Genomic DNA, 25,841 nt, shown 5'->3' with positions numbered 1-25,841 from the left:
ATACGGGGTGGCCCAAAAATCGGTATAAGAATGTTGCAATGTTGATGGAAGACATTTCGAGCACTTGCAAGATTAATTATTAGCGTTAAACAGATGTAAATGTAATAAGCAAACGATGTAATAAAATAAACATATTTTACTTTGTGTCTCTCTGTATTTTCCAAATATAATCGGTGTATGGATTATAAGGGGAAAATTATACCACTTACACCATTATACCAATTTCACCATTCAGTGACACATGGTGAGCCTGTGGAGCTGTAATATGCTACTATAAGGACTTAATATTCTATGACAAATAAAAGTTTAAAATCAATACAAAAAACACAAATATCAGATGTCTTTTTGCCCATAGAGCCACCCTATCCCCAGCGTATTGACCAAAATCTGTGTCTTCCAGCAGCTCATGGCTGCTGCCTTAAGCAGTGGATGTTAATCTTGTTCCTTGTTTATTGTACGCTTGGATCTCATGTTATGCCTATTTTGATCCAAGCTAGCAAAATGCAGGCCAAGCCATGTTCAAAGGGGTGGAACATCAAACCAGTGCTAGATCTGCAATGGCAGATGCTCGGAGTAATGAACAAATGAACAAGCAGCAGATCACAGAGGGAGTAAGCGCAGAACTGTATACCCTGCTCTTCTACTTGTTGTAAATATTAAAAACTACGAGTAATATAGTGCGGAGAGTGAGACTTTACTGTGCTGCAATTTTGCACAATTTTTTTTCTGTCCCCCTGATGTCTATTGGGTGTAAGATCAATATATTTAATTTGGTGTAACCCATTATTTAACTCTTTCAGAGGTGATATGGCATTGTACCAGCTAACGTTCTACAACCTTACCTATTGTAAGTTACTAAAGTAATCTCTCTCATTTTGTTCAGCCTTTCCCATCAACACTCGTCCAAATCCTTTCAAAAGGAAAATTGAGTTCTGCAAATTGTTATTGAAGTGTCAAATGTGTTAAATCTTTTCAGTACCTGTTAGCAACCTTTTCCGTTATGATCCGCTGCACAATACAGAGAGAATGGAAAAAAATATACAGTAATTGAAAGGACCCTTGAGCCCCTACTTGTTTTATAACTACACTACATTTTTCTTGCTTGACGGTCTTTGGCAACAGTTAAAAGACTCTCACAAGTTTATGCAGGAGGTATCGGTTCACAAATTTCTAATCCGTTTTTAGATGTTCTGCTACATTTAAATTTACTAGATCTCTTAAGAGAGCAGCGGAATATATTAAGCTCTATTAACCTCTTAATCATAAACTATGCTATTTACTCTAATAATGCTGTATATATAAATTACTCACAGGCGCCCCGCAGCAGTTCATAGTAGAAAAAAGTGTTATTTCCTCCTTCAGAGATATGCATCTTATGTTTGCAATATGGTTGTAACCTTGTTGTTCAAACTAAATACCCAATCTGTGCCAAGACCTTCTAATCATCAATTGTCATGTAAAGATGCTGCGTGCAACCTTTCGGGCCCATCAGGTTCCCAGTGTAACAGCAATCTATCCCAGGCTCGTTTCATTCATCGGTATTTTTGGTTCGGTTCTTGTGCCAGCCATTATTTTTACAGATAGATCATGGATCCATTAAATCATTGTGCCTTTTCATGTGTCCTGTCTTTTTTTTTTTTTGCAGAATGGGAGAACGATCGTCCACAAAACCAAAAGGAACGGCAAAGTGTCCTACTTTGATCCGTGTTACAGATCAAACTCCCCAATTCAAGTCAATAGCTTCATAAAAAAAACTAAAAAAAAAAAGGAAAGCACAGGGATGTCATCTGTGTGTTATCCATATTTTATTGTTTATTGGGTAAGAGAAGATAACAATTTGTCTTTTCCATACAAGAAAACTGTTGCAACGAAATTTGTAAAAACCGACTTATGGAACAAAAAATGGCAAAGCACACAAAAAAAATAACAAGGACAACTTTTCACATCTTTCATATCTCTTTGAGCCATTAACACACATACATTGGGTAGATTTACTAAACCGGTGCAAATTTAGGCTACTTGTTTTTTGTTCCTTCCCTACGGCTTACATTCAGGGCCGTGTTTAGCACTTATGCTGCCCTAGGCACTTTAAGTGGTAAGTATAGTATTGGTAAGTCAGACAAACGCCTCATGCAGACGCAAGTGTTACACGTACAGATTCTATCCGTATTTTTCACGGCTACAACAGGTAACCATTATAATCAGCCAACAATATCCAAAAGGTAAGTAACTCACCACTCTTCGGTAAACGGATCAATCAACACTATTCTGAGCCCATATCCCTGGCTCAGAAATCAAGAAGAGGAATAGAGATAATTACAACATGAAGTTTTTTTTATTATTCTGAGCCCAGGGATATGGGCTCAGAATAGTATTGATTGATCAGGTAACCATTATAGTCTATGAGGCAGTTCACATATCAGTGTTTGTCTGTGATTAACATTGCAAAGTATAGGAGAAGCTTTGTAATTTATTTATTCATCTGTGAAAACCACTGATGACAGTTGGTATAAACAGACACACTGACCGTACACTGATGATACACAGACCATACACTAATGACACACGGTACATACGCTGATGACACACGGACCGCACATTGATGACACACGGACCGCACATTGATGACACACGGACCGTATGCTGATGACACACGGACCGTACACTGATGACACATGGACCGTACACTGCTGACACACGGACCGTACATTGATGACACGCGACCATACATTGATGCCACATGGACCCTACACTGATGACACACGAACCGCACATTGATGACACACGGACCGTACATTGATGACACACGGACCGTACATTGATGACACACGGACCGTACATTGATGACACACGGACTGCACACTGACAACACATGGACTGTACACTGATGACACACGGACCATACATTGATGACACACGGATTGCACATTAATGACACACAGACCGTACACTGCTGACACACAAACCATACATTGATGACACATGGACCCTACACGGATGACACACGGACCCTACATTGATGACACACAGACCGTACACTGATGACACAAGGACCGTACACTGATGGCACACGGACCGTACACTGATGACACATGGACCACGGACCGTACACTGATGACACATGGACCGTACAATGAGGATACACGGACCGTACACTCAGGACACGCGAACCGTACACTAAGGACACACGGACCATACACTGAGGACACACGGACTGAACATTGATGACACACGGACCATACACTGAGGACACCGGAACCATTTTACACTTAAGTGTTTAAACAGACACGTGTGAATGATGCCTAAAGGTGCCCATTCCCTCTAGAAAGTAGTAAAGGTCCCCATACACATTAGACTAAAGTCAGCCAAACTCACCTATATCAACGTTCTTGGCCAATAGTCTGATGCAAGATTCACACATCCATGTGTTACAATCCAAGAGAAACTGACTGATTTTTTTCTCACTTGTCATCCTGGTTTCTTCAATTTTTTTTTTCAGTTTTTTTCACTGAAGAGGTGCTTCCTTCCGTCCAATACAAAACCCTTGGAAGATCACCTTTTTATTCAAGTTTATCACTAAGAAACAAATGCAATCAATTGACTTTTATTGAAAGAAGCCGAATACATTGAATCGGCATGTGACCCCCGGTATGCAAATTGCATGAGGTCACTTGACTGCTTTCTTGTATCATGGAATCGTAACAGAGTGCACACCACAAGCTGTCATGATGCAGCAGTAACATACAGTGAATGCAGACTCTTGTTCCAAGTCTGGACAACACCTCTAATGGTATTGGCTGTATGTTTGGTCTCATCGTCCTGCTGCAAAATACATTTTGAGCCCATCTGACGCTCCTTGATCGTCTTGCCACCGGCCTCAACTATGTGTATACAGACGAAAATGATACACGACAGAGTACATGCCGACTTCGTCTGCATCATTATAGTCAAAGGCCTTGTCAGCGCATATCACCGAATGCTGTTTTGTGGCGTTCAGATCTAAGCCCCAACAGCCACTGAACGTATTTACACAGAACAGGCTCTCAATTACCCGATGCATGAGCAAAATGTTTGTCCATTGAGTGAAATAAGTTATAAGTTTGCTTAAAGAGGTTGTCCACTACTTTAGCATTGATGACCTCTCCTCAGGATAGGTCATCAATGCCTGATCGGTGGGGGTGCAACCAGGGCTGGCTCCAGGTTTCTGTGGGCCCTGGGCAAAAGAATCTCAGTGGGCCCCTTTAAGAGAAATATATATATGGTACAATGCCGAAGATTTCACTTCTTACATTACATGAGTGATATCTATTGTAAATTCTACAATAGCTCAGAAACCGGCAAATTCTCTCAACCCACAGTGCAGACCGGACCGTATAGTCCTCCATACAGTATTATGGGCACCATATATTGCTCCATGCAGAATACTGGTCCCCATATAACGCTCCATACAGGATACTGGTCCCCATATAACACTTCATACAGGATACTGGTCCCCATATAATGCTCCATACAGGATACTGGCCCCCTTATAATGCTCTATACAGAATACTGGCCCCCACATAATGCCCCATGCAGGATGTCACTTCTCCCCCCCATATAATGCCCCATGCAGGATGTCACCTCTCCCACCCATATAATGCCCCATGCAGGATGTCACTTCTCCACCCCATATAATGCCCCATGCAGGATGTCACCTCTCCCCCCAATATAATGCCCCATGCGGGATGTCACCTCTCCTCCCCATATAATGCCCCATGCAGTATGTCACCTCTCTCCCCCCATATAATGCTCCATGCCGGATGTCACCTCCCCCCCATATAATGCCCCATGCAGGATGTCACCCCCCCACATAATGTCGCATGCAATATGTCACCTCTCCCCCCCATATAATGCCCCAAGCAGGATGTCACCTCTCCTCCCCATATAATGCCCCATGCAGGATGTCACCCCCCCCATATAATGCCCTATGCAGGATGTCACCTCTCCCCCCATATAATTCCCCATGCAGGATGTCATCCCCCCCATATAATGCCCCATGCAGGATGTCACCTCCTCCCCCATATAATGCCCCATACAGGATGTCACCTCTCCCCCCCACCATATAATGTCCCATGCCTCCATACATATAAAAAAAAATCAAATACTCACCTCACTTCTCACCTGCTGCCACTGCTCTGGACTCCTCACCCGCGCCAGCGTCTTCCCGCACTGCACTGTGATGGCTCAGGAGAGAGTGCGGTGTAAAGACGTCACTGCTCCCTCTGACCTGAGATGTCACAGTGCAGCAGCCGCGGAAGAGACCAGAGCTTCTGTGGAGGCACAGGGAGAGGTAAGTATTGTGCTGGGGCCCTGAGCAAGCGGGGGAGAGCGGGCGCTAACACCGGCACCACACCGCTCACGGGTCCCATAGCGCGCCAGGATGCCCGACGGCGAGTGGGCCCCCCCCGCCTGCTCAGGGCCCCGGCACTTGCCCCGGTGCGCCGGGTTCTGACGCCTGCCCTGAGTGCAACACCCGGCACCCCTGCCGACCAACTGTTCTTGATGTCAGTGGCGGTTGGAACTGCTCAGTTATGGGGCTGTACAACTCCGTCTCCTGTAAAGCAGCCACAGCTGGGTACTGCACTTCTGCCACCTGCGCTGTGCAGCTCTGTAACTAAGCCGCCGACAAAAAGAACAGCCTATCTCACTCCCACTGATCAGACACTGATGACCTAACCGAAGGATAGGTAATCAATGTTAGAGTAGCGGACAACCTCTTTAAATATCATTGTTCTTGGCAGCGGATAGTCCTGTATAAACATGTGCTGCCAAGAACAATGCTATTATGCAGTATGTGCACAGAAGGAACATATTAAAGGAGGTGTCTAGGCTTGTGATGTCATACAAGTGAACTGAGTGAGGCCACGCACATGTAGTCGGAATGTGGCCAAAAGTATGTATATCGCATATTTGCGGACACATGATCGCACGCTGTCACCACTGGTATTGGAGAATCCTGACAGCGTGCAGTGCACATGCTGAGGAGATTCAGAAGTCTACAGTCACAGGCTATTAAATGACTGCCGATTGGCGGTCGTTTAAATAAGGCGATTGATCCAAGTACCTTATTGGTTGACCTCTTCTCTGATTGGAAATGTTCTCATCCCATTTTTCTTCATCTGGTCCAGACGCCATGATGACTTTGGACATCCACAGCTCATCTTTGCAGACTTCTCTCTTCTCTGGTCTTCTACAGCACATCCCGACACTTTGCCTTTAAAAATAACAATGTCATTATAATTACGCCAAAATAAAAAATATCCGCACATACTGTGCACTAAATAAGCCATCATCCCTCCCGCATTAACTATGGTTGCCACACTGGCTTTCCTTATGAACAATATCCGTCAAACCATCTCCCTTTAACTAGTGTTGAGCATTCCGATACTGAAATATCGGGTATCGACTGATATTCGCGGTATCGGAATTCCAATACTGAGTTCCGATACTTTTAGAATATCGGATACCGGAATCGGAAGTTCCCATAATGCAATGAGCCAGTGTGATTTTATTCAGCCAATGAGGATCCTAAGAAGTGTAGGCACATCCTGTGGCATGTTAGGCATGTTAACTAATGGCATGGCTGTGATTGGCTGCTGAAATGATGTGCTTTACCCAAGCTACTTTATAAACCGATGTGCCTTGCAGCGCTAGTGCACAGTGCTCTGTACTGTTCACGGCTGTCTGCAAGGTCTCTGTGTGTGAGTGCAACTCACGCTGCAGTGTGTGCTGCAGCCACGTCCGGTTGTAGTCCGCTCAGCGTGCGTCACTGCCTCATACATTGTCCTTTTTTGCTAATTGCTCATTTTTCCTGATTTCTCCTATTAGTGTGGTGGTTCCATCCGTATCCAGCTAGATTGGTTCCAAGCACACTATATAGGAGTAGATAGAGGAGCCTTTCTGCAGCCTTGTGCCCTGCAGCCCCAGCCAGATTAGTATTAGCCTATTTTTTACCTTCCTGCATTGTAACAGCTACAAAAAGTTTGTGATACTATCGGTATTACATCTTTGGGCACATCCAGTGTCTTTTTGTGACAAAAAAAAACCTAAATAAAGTTCACCAAACACTCCACTTTACAGTTGTGTAGGCCACATTAGCTCATATTAAAGTCTAGTCCACACTTTATAAAATTAGTGTTTCTTATACCTGTTAGCAGCTGTTCAGAAATAAGTACACTAAGCCCTTACTACTTTTCTGCCTATCTTTATCAGTCTACCAAGATGAAGAAGGCAGGGAGTAAGGCATGTGGTCGTGATCGTGGGCGTGGGCGTGGAGTTTCTGCTGGGAGAGGACGTGAGGATTCTGTGCCTGCAGGGAGAAGACATGGGGATTCTGTGCCTGCTGCGGGCACCAGTGACTCAGCATCCCCCAGTTTTACGAGGGAACAGTCTTTTATGCGCAGCTTTGTAGTAGCTCGCCATACCCCACTGTTGCGGGAGGACCAAATTGAAGCCATTGTCGGATTTTCAGCTAATGCATCGACTTCAATTAGTTCCAGATCCTCTGAGGTCCTGAGCACTGAAGAACACCCCTCTGTCTCTTCACCACCTGCCAAATTGCCCAGGCAGTCAGAGAGCCCTGGACAGGAGCCATCTCTACTTCTGTTCTCTGAATATCTTGGCTTGGAAAGAGGGGGCCAGCCAAGCTTAATTTGAGAATTTGAAGAAGAGGTAGTATGCAGTGATGCGCAACCTTTTTGTCTCTCTGAATCTGAAGAGGCGGGTGGGCCAGTGCCTATGGTCAACAGCACACCTCAGTACGCATCTGATGATGAGACTCAGGTGCCACTTTCTGGTGCGTACTGTGCTGTCGAGACTACCCAGGAGAAGCAGTTGTTTGAAGAGGGTGGTGTAGATGATGAGGTCCTTGACCCATCATGGGGTGAGGGACAGGAAGGTGGTGGGAGCAGCTCTGAGGAAGAGATTCCCCAAACGGCCCAAAAAGGAGGGAGAAAGAGGGGGCAGACTTGGTTGCCTGTAGCCTCCACTTCGGCACCCATTAGGAGCATGCCTCTTCCAAAACCCAAAACGGGCGCTCCCAAGACTTGCAGTGCCTGGTTCTTTTTTGACACAGTTGCAGATGACATTTGCTTTGTCAAATGCAAGCTGTGTAATCAGAAGGTGAAAAGAGGGAAAAGTGTCAGCAACCTCAATATCACAAATATGTGGAAACGTGCGGACCAAGGACGTGGTGGAGTTACAAAGACACACTGAAGACCTAGGCCAACCTACAGCACCACCTACCACCTCTTCAGCTCATGTTGTAGCCTCTTCCTCCAGCTCACACACAGCTGGTTCGGCTTCCTCACAGGATCGCCATGGAAGAACCTCTGGCACTGCTGTACAGAGACACAGTGTAATTCCACCCACAGCACCACGTTCCCTGTCATCCTCACACTCCCAGGCCAGTCTACAGCCATCGTTAGCACAGGCATGGGAGAAAAGGCGCCTATACTCGGCAAACCACCCATGAGCACAGGCTCTGAATGCTGGCATTGCAAAACTACTGGCTCTTGAAATGCTATCATTCAGGCTGGTGGAGACTGACACCTTCCGTAACTTGATGGCATTGGCAGTCCCACAATACAACGTGCCCAGACGCTTTTATTTCAGCAGGCAAGTCATCCCTGCCCTGCAACAGCATGTGGAGGGAAAAATTAAACATGCACTACAGAACGCCGTCAGTAGCAAGGTCCACCTGACCACCGATGCGTGGACCAGTAAGCATGGACAGGGACGATACCTTTCCCTCACTGCCCATTGGGCAACTCCAAGGATTGCAGGAATCCAGTCTGTACACATTGACTCCTCCTTCAACTCCAGTTCCTCTGAATCAGCGCTGCTGGAGTCGTCACGGTCTACCTCCACATCGACCCGTGAATGGTTACCTGTTACGACCGATATGAGCACAGCCGTGGCCAAAGTCAACAGGCCGTATTGAAATTAATTTCTTTGGGGAATCGAAGACACACAGCGCAGGAGCTCTGGAATGCCATCAAGCAGCTGAGCGACGTGTGGTTTGTGCCAACGAATCTCCAGCCAGGCATGGTAGTGTGTGACAATGGCCGAAATCTGGTGGCAGCTCTGGGCCTAGGCAACCTCACTCATATCCCATGTCTGGCACATGTGCTCAATTTGGTCGTGCAGAGTTTTTTGAGGGACTATCCGGATCTTGATGCACTGCTGCACAAGGTCCGCATAGAGTGCGCTCACTTGCGGCGTTTCAGCAACGCAATATTGCGCATTGCAGCTCTGCAGCACCGATTATGCCTTCCGGAACATCGCATCATATGTGACCTACCCACCAGGTGGAATTCAATGTTACATATGTTGGAGAGGTTGTGTGAGCAGCAGGCGGCAGTAATGGAGTACCAGCTGCAGCAGGTGCAAACAAGTCGCAGTGCGCGCCATTCACACTTCACCACCACTGAGTGGGCCTCTATGAAGGACATTTGCCACGTTTTGCGTGCCTTCGATTATTCCACGTGGATGGCGAGTGCAGATGATGCACTAGTCAGCATGACTATCCCCCTTATCTGTCTGCTTGAAAAAACACTGCAAGCACTAAGGGAGGAGGTTTTGGAAGAGGTGGAGGATGAGGAGTCACAAATGCCATCTGATTCTGTACAGTCTGCGCAACGTAGTTCCTCACAAAGGCCTAGGCAGGGGCCACTTTGTGAGGAGGATGAGGAGGAGTCAATGGAGGAGGAAGACATCTGTCCAGAGGAGGGAGGTACACAATGCTCTAGTAGTCAGTATCTAGAGCGAGGGTGGGGTGATGCAGAGCAGGCAGAGATCACGCCTCAAGCAGGGGACAGCGTTTCTTGGCCAGTTGGCAGTCTGCAGCACATGGTTGATTTCATGCTGCAGTGCCTGAGAAATGACCGCCGCATCGCCCACATTCTCAACACTGCTGATTATTGGGTGTCCACCCTCCTAGATCCTCGCTACCGGGACAACTTACAAAGCCTCATAACACCGTTGAACCGGGAGCGTAAAATGCGGGAGTACCAAGACGCACTGGTGCATTCCATCATGTTCTCCTTTCCACCCGAGAGCAGTGCTGCTAGTGCTTTACAAAGCAGCTCAGTGCGTCGAGGCAGTGTAGGAAGCTCTGCACAAAGAGGGAGCAGAAGCAGGGCCTCAGCACAAGGCAAGACCAGTATGGCCCAAATGTGGCAAAGTTTTGCGTCCCCGCCACAAATGTCTACACCATCACAGACAGCTCCAGTCAGCAGGAGGCAACGTTTCCGTCAGATGGTGACAGACTACATGTCTTGCCCTCTAAGTTTACTCCCAGACGGCTCTTCCCCCTTCAAGTTTTGGGTCTTTAAGCTGGATACATGGCCATAGTTTAGCCAGTATGCATTGGAGGTGCTGGCTTGCCCTGCTGCTAGTGTATTATCGGAACGCGTCTTTAGTGCCGCAGGTGGTGTACTAACAGACCGTCGCATGCGACTATCCTCCGATAATGTTGACCGGCTCACTTTTCTGAAAATGAACAAGGCCTGGATCTCGCATGAATTTGCCAGTCCTCTTCCAGAATAAATAATTGTTTGGCAACAATATCCAGGTCTCCTGTTGTGTTCATGTTTCTACCACCTGAACTGTAATCCCTGAGCTCCAACACCGCCAGTTGCTGCTCAGAAGTGCTGTCTGCACAGTCAATGCTTGGTCCAGTGTTATTGGGGTTCAGTAACGTGTTAGAACCTTGCTCTTAGGTTTTTTTTCCTTTGCTGGTCACATGACCTTGTTGGCCTATTTAATCCTGCTCCGCCCTTCTGGCTTTGCTGGACTTCATTGTATATCTACTTTCTAGCTAGCCTGTGCTCTGTGTCTTGCTCTGTTAGTTTGCTTGGTCTACGGACCTCTATGTTCTATGTATTTTGTATGTTCGTCTGTCTGCTACTATTTCTGTTAGGAGGTGTCCATTTTCCTCCCAGTCCTTAGTACTTGTAGGGATTCCATCCCCACATCTATAGGTCTCCGTACAGACTAGCTTAGGACTTTAGCAGGTCTGATCGCAGGATCAGGTCCCCGGTTACATCGTAGGGATTCAGCTGAGTTCTATCGTAGGGACAGATCTCCTCTCTTTCCTTAGCTTTGGTAGCAGAACATAACAGTAAGTCCAGCCAGCAAATTCTCTAAGGAAAGATTTTTTTGTTCCATCATGGTGTCGGTTCAGGATTTGGTTCATCGCCTGCAGGGACTCTCTCTGGAGGTGGCCGAGCTCCGTCAGCACGTGAGTAACTGTCCTGGAGCACATTTCTTGGAGCCTAAGGTATGTTTGCCGGATTTATTTTTTGGTGAACACCGAGAATTTTTTTCATTCAAAAATGCTTGCTTATTGTATTTTCATTTGAGACCTAAGTCCTCTGGGGATGAATCCCAGCGCGTAGGGTTCATAATGTCACTTTTGCGCAAAGAGCCTCAGGAGTGGGCCTTTTCTTTGCAACCTAGTGATACATGCTTCAGATCAGTGGATAGTTTTTTTTCTGCTTTGGGACTTTTATATGATGATCCTGACCGTGTCGCATCAGCTGAGACTGAGTTGAGACGTTTAAAACAGGGATCAGGTAATGTGGAAAAATATTGTACTCATTTCCGTCGTTGGTCTACTCAAACAGGGTGGAACGATTCTGCTCTGAAAAGTCTATTTCTTGCTGGGCTCAGTGAAAGGGTTAAAGACCTGCTAATTGCTTATCCTACACCTGAAGATTTGCAACAGGCTATGCAATTAGCTATACGGGTGGATAGAAGACTGCGTGCTAGGGTTAATGAGAGCAAATCCTCTGCTATGTCAGTTTCTGGTTAAGAGAATGTGTGTACTAACAGTGGTGAACCGATGGAGATTGGATCGGTGGCACCTCGCTCTCAAGAAAAAGACCGTCGATTTTTTGAAGGCTTGTGTTTCTATTGCGGAAAATCTGGTCATTTGATTAAAAGCTGTGAGCTTCGTATGAAGAAAAAAAAAAAAAATGGTCAGTCATGCCCGTATTGCCTGTTTAAATTCCAAGGGTGTATTTTTAGCTGCTTCCACGATTGCTCAGGAAAAATTAATGGAATTTCGGGTGTTTGTCGATTGTGGGTCTACTCTGAATGTTATTGATGGGGGATTCGTGGAAAGACTCAATTTAAAACCTGAACCTTTATCATCCCCCATTGCTGTGGTTTCTGTGGATGGTTCCCCTTTGAAGAATATTACTCTCAAGGTCTGTGAATTTCCTCTCACTATTAATGGTGTTCACCATGAGAAATTGGATTTGGTAGTGTTGAATAACTTGCCTTCTCCAGTAATATTGGGATTGCCCTGGTTAAAATTTCACAATCCTGTACTGGATTGGTCTACCAGTGAAATTAAATCCTGGAGCCATAAATGTTATGACAAGTGTTGTAACGGGCGTATTGCAGCTTTGGATAGGGGAGAATTGCCTGTTCCTATTCAGGATTTTTGGAGAGTTTTTTCTGAGAAGGAATCGCAGGTTTTGCCTCCCCATAGAGACTATGATTGTTCTATTGAATTTGTCCCTGGAGCGACTCTTCCTAAAAGTCGTTTATTTAACCTTACTATTCCTGAGAGGAAGGCTTTGGAGGAATACATACAGACAAGTTTGGCCGCCGGTCACATTAGGCCCTCTAAGTCTCCTGTGGCGGTTGGATTTTTTTTTTGTAAAAAAAAAGGACGGCGGTTTACGTCCTTGTCTGGATTTTCGTGAGATTAACAAAATTACTGTACGCAATCCTTACCCACTGCCATTGATTCCTGATCTGTTTAACCAGTTAATGGGGGCCAAGTGGTTCTCTAAAATTGACCTTAAGGGGGCATACAATCTGTTGCGCATGAAGGAGGGTGACGAATGGAAGACTGCTTTTAACACTCCTGTGGGTCATTTTGAGAATCTGGTTATGCCTTTTGGTCTTACTAATGCTCCGGCATTTTTTCAGAATCTGATTAATGACATCCTTAGACCTTTGATCGGTAAAAATGTGGTTGTGTATTTGGATGACATTTTGATTTATTCGCCGGATCTGGAGTCTCATTGGCGGAGCGTGCGTGAGGTATTACAGTTATTAATGGACAATTCGCTTTTTGCTAAGCTGGAGAAATGTGAGTTCGCTGTACAGAGAATTAGTTTTTTGGGCTACATTATCTCCAGCAAAGGTTTTGAGATGGATCCGGTTAAGGTTCAGGCTGTGCAGGAATGGCCTAGGCCTATTGGTTTGAAATCGATACAGAGGTTTTTGGGTTTCGCCAATTACTATAGAAAATTCATAAAAATTTTTTCTAGTATTGTCAAACCTCTGACTGATCTCACCAGGAAAGGTGCTGATGCGGTTCAGTGGTCTTCTGAGGCCATTGAAGCTTTTGTGTATCTCAAGGAGAGGTTCACCTCTGCTCCCATCCTTATGCAGCCTGATGTTACTAGGCCGTTTTTGGTTGAGGTTGATGCTTCCTCTGTGGGGGTTGGCGCAGTATTGTCTCAGGATAACGGGGATGGATTACATCCCTGTGCCTTTTTTTCAAAAAAATTTTCGGAGACTGAACTGAATTACGATATTGGTAATCGGGAATTATTGGCTATTAAACTCGCATTTGAACACTGGCGCCACTTCTTGGAAGGTGCGGAATTTCCCGTTCAGGTTCTTACGGATCATAAAAATCTGATATATCTTGATGCTGCCAAGCGCCTGAATGCCCGTCTGGCTAGGTGGGCACTGTTTTTCTCGCGGTTTAATTTCTCCATTACTTACATCCCTGGTACTAAGAATGTTAAGGCGGATGCCTTGTCTCGCAGTTTTTCTCCCATAGTCGGTGCTGAGAAAGAGGAGAACATTTTACAAGAAGGTGTTGTGATAGCTGCTTTGGACTCCGTTTTGGAAAATGAGATTCTTAAAGCACAGGTGAATGCCCCTTCTAACACTCCTCATGGGAGGTTGTTTGTGCCTGGGACCTTTAGGAGAGATTTGTTTGTTGAGTGTCACGAATCTCGGTTGGCAGGTCATCCCGGAATCTCTGAGACCAAGAGACTGGTGGGTCGCAGTTTTTGGTGGCCTGGATGGCAGAAGGAAGTCATTAAGTGGGTGCGTCAATGTACTATATGTGCTAGATCTAAGTCCTCACATACTCCTGCTGCGGGGTTGCTTTGTCCTTTGGAGGTTCCCAGTGCTCCTTGGACACATTTGGCTATGGACTTTATAACTGACCTTCCCCCCTCTGAGGGTTTTACTGTCATCTGGGTGGTCATGGACCGTTTTAGCAAGATGTGTCACTTGGTTCCTTTCGTCAAACTGCCCTGCGCTAAAACTCTCGCTAAGGCCTTTGTCAAGGAAATTGTCAGACTTCATGGCGTTCCTACTGACATTGTTTCTGATAGGGGTCCTCAGTTCGTGGCTCGTTTTTGGCGTGCCTTTTGTGATAGGTTGGGAGTTCATTTGTCGTTCTCGTCCGGATATCATCCTGAATCTAATGGCCAGACAGAAAGGAAAAACCAGGATGTTGATGTCACGGGTGTGTTGCCACGAAGATCATCACGAGTACACAGCCTGACTTCTCGCAGCTGACTTGTTGGTGCTTTGTGTTTCTCGGCAGTGAGGGAGTTAATTCTCTCTCTCTCTCTGGGCTAGATGAGGTCCAGCCTCGCCCAGCTGCAATCAATACTTCTGTAGTGAGACTCCTTCATATACCTGCTGGTCTGTCTGGGAGGTGTCGGTGAAAGCATTTCATTCAGACTGACAGAGTGGATCGTGGTGTTTGGAGTTGCTGAGATAAGTGTACTTGGAAGTGTTTTTTCCCTTTCCTCGCTTTATCATTTATCTCCTTTCCCTTTGGTTTTCCCTCTGTTGTAGTTGAGAAGTTGTTTGTATGCAAGGTGGTTTTGGTTTTTCCCTTGTACTGTCTCGTTCGTCTAAATACTGTGTTTGGGCATATTATTTCTTGTTCCCTTTGGTTGTGATCGGGGTCCTTCTCAGGACTAGATTACTGAGGTGCAGGGATCTTCAGGAGGTAGGGGTTACGCTGGCGGCCTGGACCTCTGTACCTTTAACAGTACCTCCAGGTTGAGGGATTAGTCAGGGCCCCAGCTTAGGGTCAGCTTAGGCCCCCTACCTCCAGTATACAGAGACAGCGTGACAGTTGAGCAGTTCTTGCGTTGTTTTGTGGCAGACAATCAAGAGGGGTGGTCTGAGTTTCTGCCACTTGCTGAATTTGCTCTGAACAATCATACATCTTCTTCTGCTGGTTGTTCGCCTTTTTTTTGTTGTTCTGGGAGACATCCGTCGTTTGGGTCGTTCTCCAAGTTGGGATCTGCCGTGCCTGAGGAGGAGAATTTTTCCGGTGATTTGGAGAGAGTTTGGACGGATGTGCGTGGTAATCTTCAGGAGGCCAACAGAAAATCTAAAGACTACTTTGATAGGAAACGACAGGAGGTTTTGTTCGCTGTTGGTGACATGGTTTGGTTGTCCTCTAGGAATCTGCGGTTGAGGATTCCTTCAAAGAAATTGGGTCCCAAGTTTGTAGGGCCCTTTAAGGTGCTTCAGGTTGTCAACCAATCTGCTGTTAGGTTGGAGGTTCCTACCTCCTGGAGAATTAATCCGTTATTTCATGCCTCTCTGTTGAAAAAAGCTGTTGTATCGGATTGTGACGCCTCTGCCTCTGTTCCTCCGGTGGTGGAGGACGGGGAATATGAAATTTCTCGCAACGCATCCTTAACTCTAGACGGTATAGAGGTAGTTTGCAGTATCTTGTGGCCTGGAAAGGTTTCGGTCCCGAGGATAACTCTTGGGTGAGGTCGGATGATGTTTCCGCGTCCAGACTTATCAGAGCGTTTCACAGGAGATTTCCTGATAAGCCTGGTCCTAGGGGATCCGGAGGATCCTCTTAGAAGGGGGGGTACTGTTAGAACCTTGCTCTTAGGTTTTTTTTCCTTTGCTGGTCACATGACCTTGTTGGCCTATTTAATCCTGCTCCGCCCTTCTGGCTTTGCTGGACTTCATTGTATATCTACTTTCTAGCTAGCCTGTGCTCTGTGTCTTGCTCTGTTAATTTGCTTGGTCTACGGACCTCTATGTTCTATGTATTTTGTATGTTCGTCTGTCTGCTACTATTTCTGTTAGGAGGTGTCCATTTTCCTCCCAGTCCTTAGTACTTGTAGGGATTCCATCCCCACATCTATAGGTCTCCGTACAGACTAGCTTAGGACTTTAGCAGGTCTGATCGCAGGATCAGGTCCCCTGTTACATCGTAGGGATTCAGCTGAGTTCTATCGTAGGGACAGATCTCCTCTCTTTCCTTAGCTTTGGTAGCAGAACATAACATAACGTCAGCTGATCCCCTGCTGTGTGTCCGGCAAATTCTCCTGCTCTGTCCACATCCACACTACTACAGATTTTAAACTTGCTCCAATTAGGCCTCTGGCTCCTCTGTTTTCAGTATTTACCCAGAGCTCCAACACCGCCAGTTGCTGCTCAGAAGTGCCGTCTGCACAGTCAACGCTTGGTCCTGTGTTATTGGGGTTCAGTAACGTCAGCTGATCCCCTGCTGTGTGTCCGGCAAATTCTGCTGCTCTGTCCACATCCACTCTACTACTAATTTAAAACTTGCTCCAATTACACCTCTGGCTCCTCTGTTTTCAGTATTATCCCTGAGCTCCAACACCGCCAGTTGCTGCTCAGAAGTGCCGTCTGCACAGTCAAAGCTAGGTCCAGTGTTATTGGGGTTCAGTAACGTCAGCTGATCCCCTGCTGTGTGTCTGGCAAATTCTCCTGCTCTATCCACATCCACTCTACTGCTAATTTAAAACTTGCTCCAATTAGGCCTCTGGCTCCTCTCTATTTTTAGTATTTACCCTGGGTTCCAGCACAGCCAGCTGTTTCCCAGCAGTGTCTTTGGCACGGGTACTCCCTCCTACCCAGCCTGGTTCCAGCACGCCAGCTGTTTCCGGGTAGTGTCAACGTCACTTTGCCTCCAATACGTTGTCCTGTCGTGTTGCGGTCAGGTTAGCCGACTCTATGGTGCCTGCAGTTTACGTGACTGCTATGTGGGCTGCGGGATCTGGTAATGAAGGCTGGTTCCAAAGTGCCAATAGGACAAGCACCCCCTGTAGGACTGTGGGTGTCGGTAACTCCGGCCGGCTCGCGGCCTTGCTACTTTTTTTTTTCATGTGTACCTTCTGCTACCCATCCGGGTTCCAGTACCATCAGCTGGTTCTCGGCAGTGCCTTTGGCTTAGGTGCCTCCTTCTCGGTATCCGAGTTCCACCAACGTCTGCTGGTCTTTGATAGTGCTTTCTGGCATAGGTACCTCCTGCTTAGTAACCGGGTTCCAGTAACATCAGCTGGTTCTCGGTAGTTTCATTGGCTCTTGCACCTTCTGCTACCCATCCGGGTTCCAGTACCGTCAGCTGGTTCTCGGCAGTTCCTCAGCCTTCTTGTACCTTCTGCTACATTTCCAAGTTCAAGCTTTTTGAAATGGTTTTTGGTAATCACTCTGGATCTCCCTGACGACGACCCTGAAGACGACGACCCTGAAGACCACCCCGAAGAAGACGAGGAGCCTGAAGACGACGACCCTGAAGACGTGACCCTGAAGACGTGACCCTGAAGACCACCCCGAAGAAGACGAGGACCCCGAAGACGACGACCCTGAAGACGACGACCCTGAAGACCACCCCGAAGAAGACGAGGACCCCGAAGATGACGACCCTGAAGACGACGACCCTGAAGACCACCCCGAAGAAGACGAGGACCCCGAAGATGATGACCCTGAAGACGATGACCCTGAAGACCACCCCGAAGAAGACGAGGACCCCGAAGATGACGACCCTGAAGACGACGACCCTGAAGACCACCCTGAAGAAGACCAAGAAGATGACCCTGAAGAAGATGATCAAGAGGACAAAGAACAAGAAGACAACCACCAAGATACAGAAGAACAAGAGATAGAAAACCAAGAAATAGAAGAACAAGAAGCTGCAGAACAAAAAGCAGAAGAACATTAAGCATAAGACTAAAAATCAGTGCAAAAGATATTATCTAAATTATAAGCAGAAGAAGACTAAGCAGTGTATGGGGGTGAGTACGTTCCTCATCGTGGTGCCCCTGGAAAAGACCTGCTGCTGCAGGCCAAACTGAACGCGGACAAATCCTGTTGTAAATCTTTTGTGACAGGCAGAACGGAAGGTGTAATCTTCAAACTTTTAGGGATAACAACTACAGGAATGCCTGTCACAAATAAGAATATGATGAAGAAGTAGAATATGAAGAAGATGAAGAAGTAGAATATGAAGAATAATAATAGTTGAATAAGAAGAATAAGAAGAATATAAAAAAAAGAATAATAGGAAGAAGGTGAAGAAGATGAAGATGAATAAGGTGAAGAAGAAGTTGATGAAAAAGATGCTGCTACTGAGGATGATGAAGGAGAAAGTGTGGGAGAAGTAAAAAAGAAGGTGAAGAGCATGGAAGTAGTGAAACATAAATATCTGACAAAATATAAAAAAGCTTAACATAGTCAATATCTTTGTAACTCCGAACGTCTTAAAAAAAAAATTAATTCCTGCTATTCCATTTGATTGGGCTAAACATCTATGCCTTTAATGTCTCCCCCACCTCCCCCAATACATTCTACATTATTCTTAGTTGTTTTCCTTCATGTAGAATTAACCTACAAGGAAAGAAAGGGTTTATTTTCATTCCGATATTTGTGTCCCATTGACTTGCATTGGTTTCCGGTATCGGAATCGGCGATATCCGATATTTTTTGGGTATCGGTCCGATCCAATCCGATCCGATATTTCACGATATCGGAAGGTATCGCTCAACACAACTATGGCTTATATGATGTCCAATCTACACAATGTACCTGCGATATAAACTATGGCCTCCACACTGTCCACATCTTCAGTGCCCCTCCCTACGCTGCCCTCTCTCCATACAGTGCCCACTTTTCACACCGTACAGCCTCTATAATATGCCCTCTCGCTGTCCCTCGTATACTGCTCCCCCCATACTGTGTCCTTAAACTGTCCTTACTTTTGAATATTGCCTCACATACTGTGCCCTTACTTTGTTTACTGTGTGAACGTGTCACAGGTGTGTCAGAGGTGACAGACAGTCGCCATGCAGTTGGTTGCAGGAGATCCCGATGTTTGGTATTACAGACATCTTCTTAAAGGCTGGCTGTCTCTAGGACCCAGCGACTACCTCCCTCTGACTAATTAGCTCCCTGGCTTGGGTGTATAAATGCCTGGTGTGTTTGAGAGGGAGGTGCTGGCAATATTCATTACTACTTGTGAGGCTTAGCAAGAGCAGTACTTCATCCTCTCTGGAGCTTGAGGCCATGTGCGCATATGTTTGGAGTCGTCTAAAGCTAAGCAATTCCCCCCTGTTTGTCTACCCTTTTTGTCTATAGAGTTTAATGGAGATCGACTAGTGCTCATCTCCTTCCTTCCCTAGCCTTAGCCATATGCCAGGGAGAGTCAGGGCGAGGCACGAGTGCTGCAATTGGTGAAGAGCCAATATAGGGACAGTAGTTGAGACAGGGTGACAGGTAGACCAGACTAGGAGGTCTCGACTCCCCCCTTTCCCTAATGTCTGGGCTCCCTTACCCTCTTCCCTCTGTGTTGCACTAAGTCTTTCCCACACCTTGAGTGCCATTATCGCCGGCCTCCTTGAATACAAAAAACTTGTCCCTACCTCCATAAGAACCTGTCATATCTCCAGTCAGCTAAACGTCTCAACCCTAGGCAAGCCAGATGGTCCCTGTTTTTTTACTAGGTTCAATTTTGTTGTCATTTTTCATCCAGGGGTCAAAAATGTTAAGGCTGATGCTTTTCCCTGGAGCTTCCCTGGTGTTGGTGACCATGAGAACACTGCCCCGATATTACAGAAAGGGGTAGTCATTTTGGCACTTTATCCTGAACTTGAGGGTGAGGTGTTGGAGGCACAGGGGGACGCCCCTGCCTCCTGCCCTTCAGGAAAGTTATTTGTACCATCTGAACTGCGCCGCAAAGTAATTAAGGAACATCATAACTCTGTGCTTGCTGGGCATCCAGGTGGTAAGGCAACCGCGGACCTCCTCTATAGTCATTTTTGGTGGCCGGGGTTGCATCGTGATGAAATTGAACATGTAGCTGCTTATAGTATTTGCATGCGTTCTACGGTTTCGCATACCGGTCCGTCTGTACTCTTCTTCCGCTACCTATTCCTAGTAGGCCATGGACACACTTGTCCATTGATTTTATTACTGACCTACCGGTTTCTGCAGGCAAAATGGTGGTTTTGGTGATAGTAGATAGGTTCAGTAAAATGGTTCATTTTGTCGCATTGCCTGCGCTTCCAAATGCCAAGACACTTGCTCAGGTGTTCATAAATGAGATCGTGAAGCTTCATGGGGTTCCCTCCGATGTGGTGTCAGATCGGGGGACCCAGTTTGTATCCAAGTTCTGGAAGGCATTCTGTTCTCGACTGAGGGTGCAGCTGTCCTTTTCCTCTGCCCTCCACCCTCAGTCGAATGGACAGACCGAGCGTGTCAATCAGAATTTGGAGACCTACCTCAGGTGTTTCATTTCTAAAAATCAGGAGGATTGGGCATCCTACCTACCGCTGGCAGAATTTGCCTTTAATAATCATCGTCAGGAATCCACTGGCAGGTCACTGTTCTTTGGTGCATACAGTTATTACCCACAGTTTGGTACCTTTAGTGGAGGAGGAGATTCAGGAGTTCCTGAGGAGGAACAGTTTGCTTCGTCGCTCTCCTCGGTATGGCAGGGTGTGCTGAGTAATTTAAAGATCATAGGAGACAGGTATAAATGTTATGGCTGACAGAAAACACTTGCCAGGTCCAGACATGAATGTGAATGACTTTGTGTGGTTGTCTACCAGGAATATAAGATTGAAAGTTACTTCTTGGAAGCTGGGACCTAGGTTTATTGGTCCATATAAAATAACCACTGTTATTAACCCAGCAGCATTTCGTCTTGAACTTCCTCAGACCCTTAAAGTCCACAACGTGTTCCATAGGTGCTTACTTAAAAAATATGTGAAACCTCTTGAGCCCTCGCCTCTACCACCGCCCCCAGTAATGGTTGATGGTAATCTGGAGTTCCAGATTTCGAGGATTGTAGATTCTTGTCTCCAACGTCGTTCTCTACAATACTTGGTGCACTGGAAAGGCTATGGTTCAGAGGAGAGGATGTGGGTTTCAGCGTCAGAGGTGAACGCTCCCAGATTGGTTCGCTAATTTCACATCTCTTTTCCTGAGAAACCCGGTCCTGAGTGTCCGGAGGCCACTTGTAGAGAAAGGGGGGATACTGTCACGGGTGTGTCAGAGGTGACAGACAGTCGCCCTGCAGTTGGTTGCAGGAGATCTCTGTTTGGCATTACAGACATCTTCTTAAAGGCTGGCTGTCTCTAGGACCCAGCGGCTAACTCCCTCTGGCTAATTAGCTCCCTGGCCTGAGTGTATAAATACCTGGTGTGTCTGAGAGGGAGGTGCCGGCGATATTCATTACTACTTGTGAGGCTTAGCAAAAGCAGTACTTCATCCTCTCTGGCCGTGCACGCATTTGTTTGGAGTCGTCTAAAGTTAAGCAAATCCCCCCTATTTGTCTACCCTTGTTGTCTATAGAGTTCAGTGGAGATCGACTAGTGCTCATCTCCTTCCTTCCCTAGCCTTAGCCATACACCAGGGAAAGTCATGGTGAGGCACACGTGTGGCGATTGGTGAAGAGCCAATATAAGGACGGTAGTTGAGACAGGGTGACACTAGACCAGACTAGGAGGTCTCCACTCCCCCCTTTCACTAGTGTCTGGGCTCCCTTTCCCTCTTCCCACTGTGTTTCACTAAGTCTTTCCCACACTTTGACTGACAGAACGCCTCTATTCCCCCTCCCACACTCCACAGTAAAAGTTCCTCACAACTTCAGCTTCACTATGGAGGACTTACCGTCTCTGTCCTCTTCATCTCCTTTGTAGTGCTCTATCACACACAGCGTGCACCCACATGCAACCCTCTATCTCACACACCCTGCACCTCCTTATCTCACACCCCCTGCACCCCCTTGCATCCCTCTAACTCACACCCCCTGCACCCTCTTGCACCCCTCTATCTCACACACCCTGCATCCCTCTATCGCACACACCCTGCACCCCCATATCTCACACACCTTGCACCCCTCTCTCACACCCTGCACCCCCTTGCACCCCTCTATCTCACACCCCCTGCACCTCCTTGTGACGCGCCCCCTGGGCCTGTGCTGTACAGGGGATACCCGGAGCCGGGCCTTCTGTAAGATGCTGGGGGTTGTAGTCTCCGTGGCGCTGACCCGGTCCGTGCCCAGGGTAGTCAAACCAGTGGCAGTCTATTTGTGTTGTAATAAGTGTCCGACTACGCCACCCGTGGATTGCGGTCAGTGGGGACCGCCGCTGCGCTGCAGACCGCTGAGGCTGATGTTATATGCGCAGCCAAGAATGGAATAACTCCCCACGGGAGAAGTATTGCCTCAGGGCAGCTAGAGTAGATGATGGTAGTGATGGTGTGAGCGTCCCAGTACTAATGGTGCTGGTGCGGCGATGAAACACAGAGACGTGTGGTTGCAGTTTCCAATGCTTTACTCACAGTTCTTTACTGGTCCTAGTCACCTCGGTACCGGCGGTGACTGCCCAAGCCGTGCTGCGTCCACCAGGCAAGGGGCTCGACCAACTCCCAGGCAATTCCAGAGCGTGGCACAGGACTCCCTTCCTTTCCTTTCTCTGGCCGTCCCCACCAGTGACCCACCTTTGTCCAGCTTCCTTGGGCCTTCTGTTGGCGAAACCTCTCTCCGGTTTCCCTGACCCTATGTGGTATGCTTTCCTGGTGGATGTAGTGAGGGGTCGCACCAAGATGTGGTCACAACCTCCGGTTTTGGCTGAGGATTAGTCGCTTCCACCAATTTGGGTTCCGGTACCCTGCTCTGCCAACCCTTCACCCTGTATCTCCTGGGCCTTTGGGGTTCCTTCTGTCCTCGTGTCTCTGGGCCTTTCTCTGTGTTCCTGTTCCTTGCTTCCTTTCTTACTGTCCTTTCTGTTCATTCTCCTTTCTCTCTCTCTCAGGCTCCAGCCTCCTGACAAGGCCTGCCTGCGGAGCAGAGCCCATGCAGGGGCTCTGCTTCCTGTCTTCTCCTCAGACTGTCTCCACTGAACTGAACCCTGATCTAAGATGGTGCCCACCTTTTATACCTCCTTCTGACACCCGAGCCCAGGTGACTTGCAACCAATGGGCTCCTGCCTATGCCCAGAGACCCACCCCTATCTGCTCCTACACCACTGGGTTTTCCTTTCCCCGCCCCACTCCAGCCAGGGACAGAAGCTGTCGTGCCTGCACTTCTGTGGGAGCACCGTTGAGCTGTCCCTCGGAAATGGGGTGTGTGTGGTGCATGCAGCTAAACGAGTCCTGGTCCACACTCCATCCTTACCCGGGAGTGGAATATCACACCTCTGGTCTGAGGTGCAATACCCCTGTAGCAGCCGAGCCCTCGGGGTGCTACATTCCCCCCTGGTAAATCACAGCACGTCCTCGGGCTGGAAAAGAGCAAAACAATTTAAAGCATACAAAAATTTTAGAATGCATTCACATATAAGACATTTAACCAAAAACTCTTCCCTTTATGGGAGGTACTCTTTTCTTCCTTTTAACGTTACTGGTATAAACATCATAAAACATTATAAGACTTTCTTCACACACATATAAAATACTATAAACTCTTTTAGCAGCATATTAAACTTTCCAATTTAAGACATTTTCAAGTAAAACATTTTCTTCAAAAACACATTCTTGAGTTCTGGCCGTGGTGCAACTTGCGACCAGGTGTTCTTTCTTCTTAGGGGAATGGCTGCTCTCAGTCCCCAGCCAGATTAGGAAAAAGGGATGGCTGTTCTCAGTCCCCAGCCAGATAAGGGATATAGGGGGTAACTTCTACACAGTTCTATATCAGTCCCAAAGGGGACCACACTCCACTCAGCAACAGTTTCTATACCCTTACGGGTAACTATATACAGTTCCATTTACCGTTTACTGGTAACGGTGTCCTCCTGATGCTCCTTCCTCATAGCCTTCAGATCCGTCCGGATCCTCAGGGTAGTCCATGTCTGGGCGGTACCGCAGCTCCTCCTCTGTTAGACGGTGGACATGGAGGGCATACAGTCCCTTTGCGCCCTTGTGTAGCAGGCCTTGCGACCGGGCCTGGAGAAGGTCGCTGTTGATGACGCCCGGGGTCAGAGGGTGCGACTTTGGGCCTGGGCTGGTGGCGGCAGTGACCAGGGCTGGATGGCTCGGCAGCAGGGCTTGTTGCGGGGTCTGGAGCAGGTCGGTGTTTGCAGTGCCCGGGATCGGCGGCTCCACCAGGGGGCCCGGGAGCAGGCTGACGCTGGCAGCATCCGGGACAGGGAGACTCCTCTTACCTGCTCCCGCGACCGCTCCTGCATCACGCGTCTTCTCCTGGCGCTGGTCGGGGACCGCGACGGCTGGGGCACTGCCGATGCTGGGCAGCTTGGTCTGCTGCCGGTCCGCCATCTTGCTCTCCGTTCCTGGTGTCCTCCTCCCCCCTGGTGGACCGTGGCCTACCTTGCGTTGATCTTCCTCCGTAGGCCGCGGCTCCGCAGTCGATCGTCGGGGTTGAGGACCTTGCGTCGCGCTCCTGTGACGTCAGCGTCGCTCCCCCTCCCTTCCAGGACCTTACGCAGCGTCAGTGCGTGGGGCAGAGCTTCGGATCTCGCGCGCTTTCTGCATCCACGCCCCTCTTCTTCCCGCGCGGCGTCCCGAAGATGGTGCCCGATGGCGGGAAAACGACTGCGGATGGCGGGAAGACGGCGGGAAATGACCCAAGATGGCGTCCGATGGCGGGAAACGGTCAAAGATGGCGTCTGATGGCGGGAATCGGCTCCGGATGGCGGGAAACGGTCCAAGATGGCGTCTGATGGCGGGAATCGGCTCCGGATGGCGGGAAACGACTCCGGACGGCGGGAAACTTCTGGAAATGGTGGGAGACTTCTTTTCCAGGTACATGTACAAAAGTCTTTTTCAGGCACGCAGTACCCGGTGGTTGCGGGCACGAAATCCTGCCGACTACGCCAAAGTTGACGCGCCCCCTGGGCCTGTGCTGTGCAGGGGATACCCGGAGCCGGGCCTTCTGTAAGATGCTGGGGGTTGTAGTCTCCGTGGCGCTGACCCGGTCCGTGCCCAGGGTAGTCAAACCAGTGGCAGTCTATTTGTGTTGTAATAAGTGTCCGACTACGCCACCCGTGGATTGCGGTCAGTGGGGACCGCCGCTGCGCTGCAGACCGCTGAGGCTGATGTTATATGCGCAGCCAAGAATGGGATAACTCCCCACGGGAGAAGTATTGCCTCAGGGCAGCTAGAGTAGATGATGGTAGTGATGGTGTGAGCGTCCCAGTACTAATGGTGCTGGTGCGGCGATGAAACACAGAGACGTGTGGTTGCAGTTTCCAATGCTTTACTCACAGTTCTTTACTGGTCCTAGTCACCTCGGTACCGGCGGTGACTGCCCAAGCCGTGCTGCGTCCACCAGGCAAGGGGCTCGACCAACTCCCAGGCAATTCCAGAGCGTGGCACAGGACTCCCTTCCTTTCCTTTCTCTGGCCGTCCCCACCAGTGACCCACCTTTGTCCAGCTTCCTCGGGCCTTCTGTTGGCGAAACCTCTCTCCGGTTTCCCTGATCCTATGTGGTATGCTTTCCTGGTGGATGTAGTGAGGGGTCGCACCAAGATGTGGTCACAACCTCCGGTTTTGGTTGAGGATTAGTCGCCTCC

The sequence above is a fragment of the Phyllobates terribilis genome, unplaced genomic scaffold (genome assembly GCF_046119375.1).
Source record: "Phyllobates terribilis strain yellow unplaced genomic scaffold, ASM4611937v1 Scaffold_7__3_contigs__length_470593459, whole genome shotgun sequence".
Taxonomy (NCBI): domain Eukaryota; kingdom Metazoa; phylum Chordata; class Amphibia; order Anura; family Dendrobatidae; genus Phyllobates; species Phyllobates terribilis.
Note: the sequence above shows the minus strand (reverse complement) of the source record.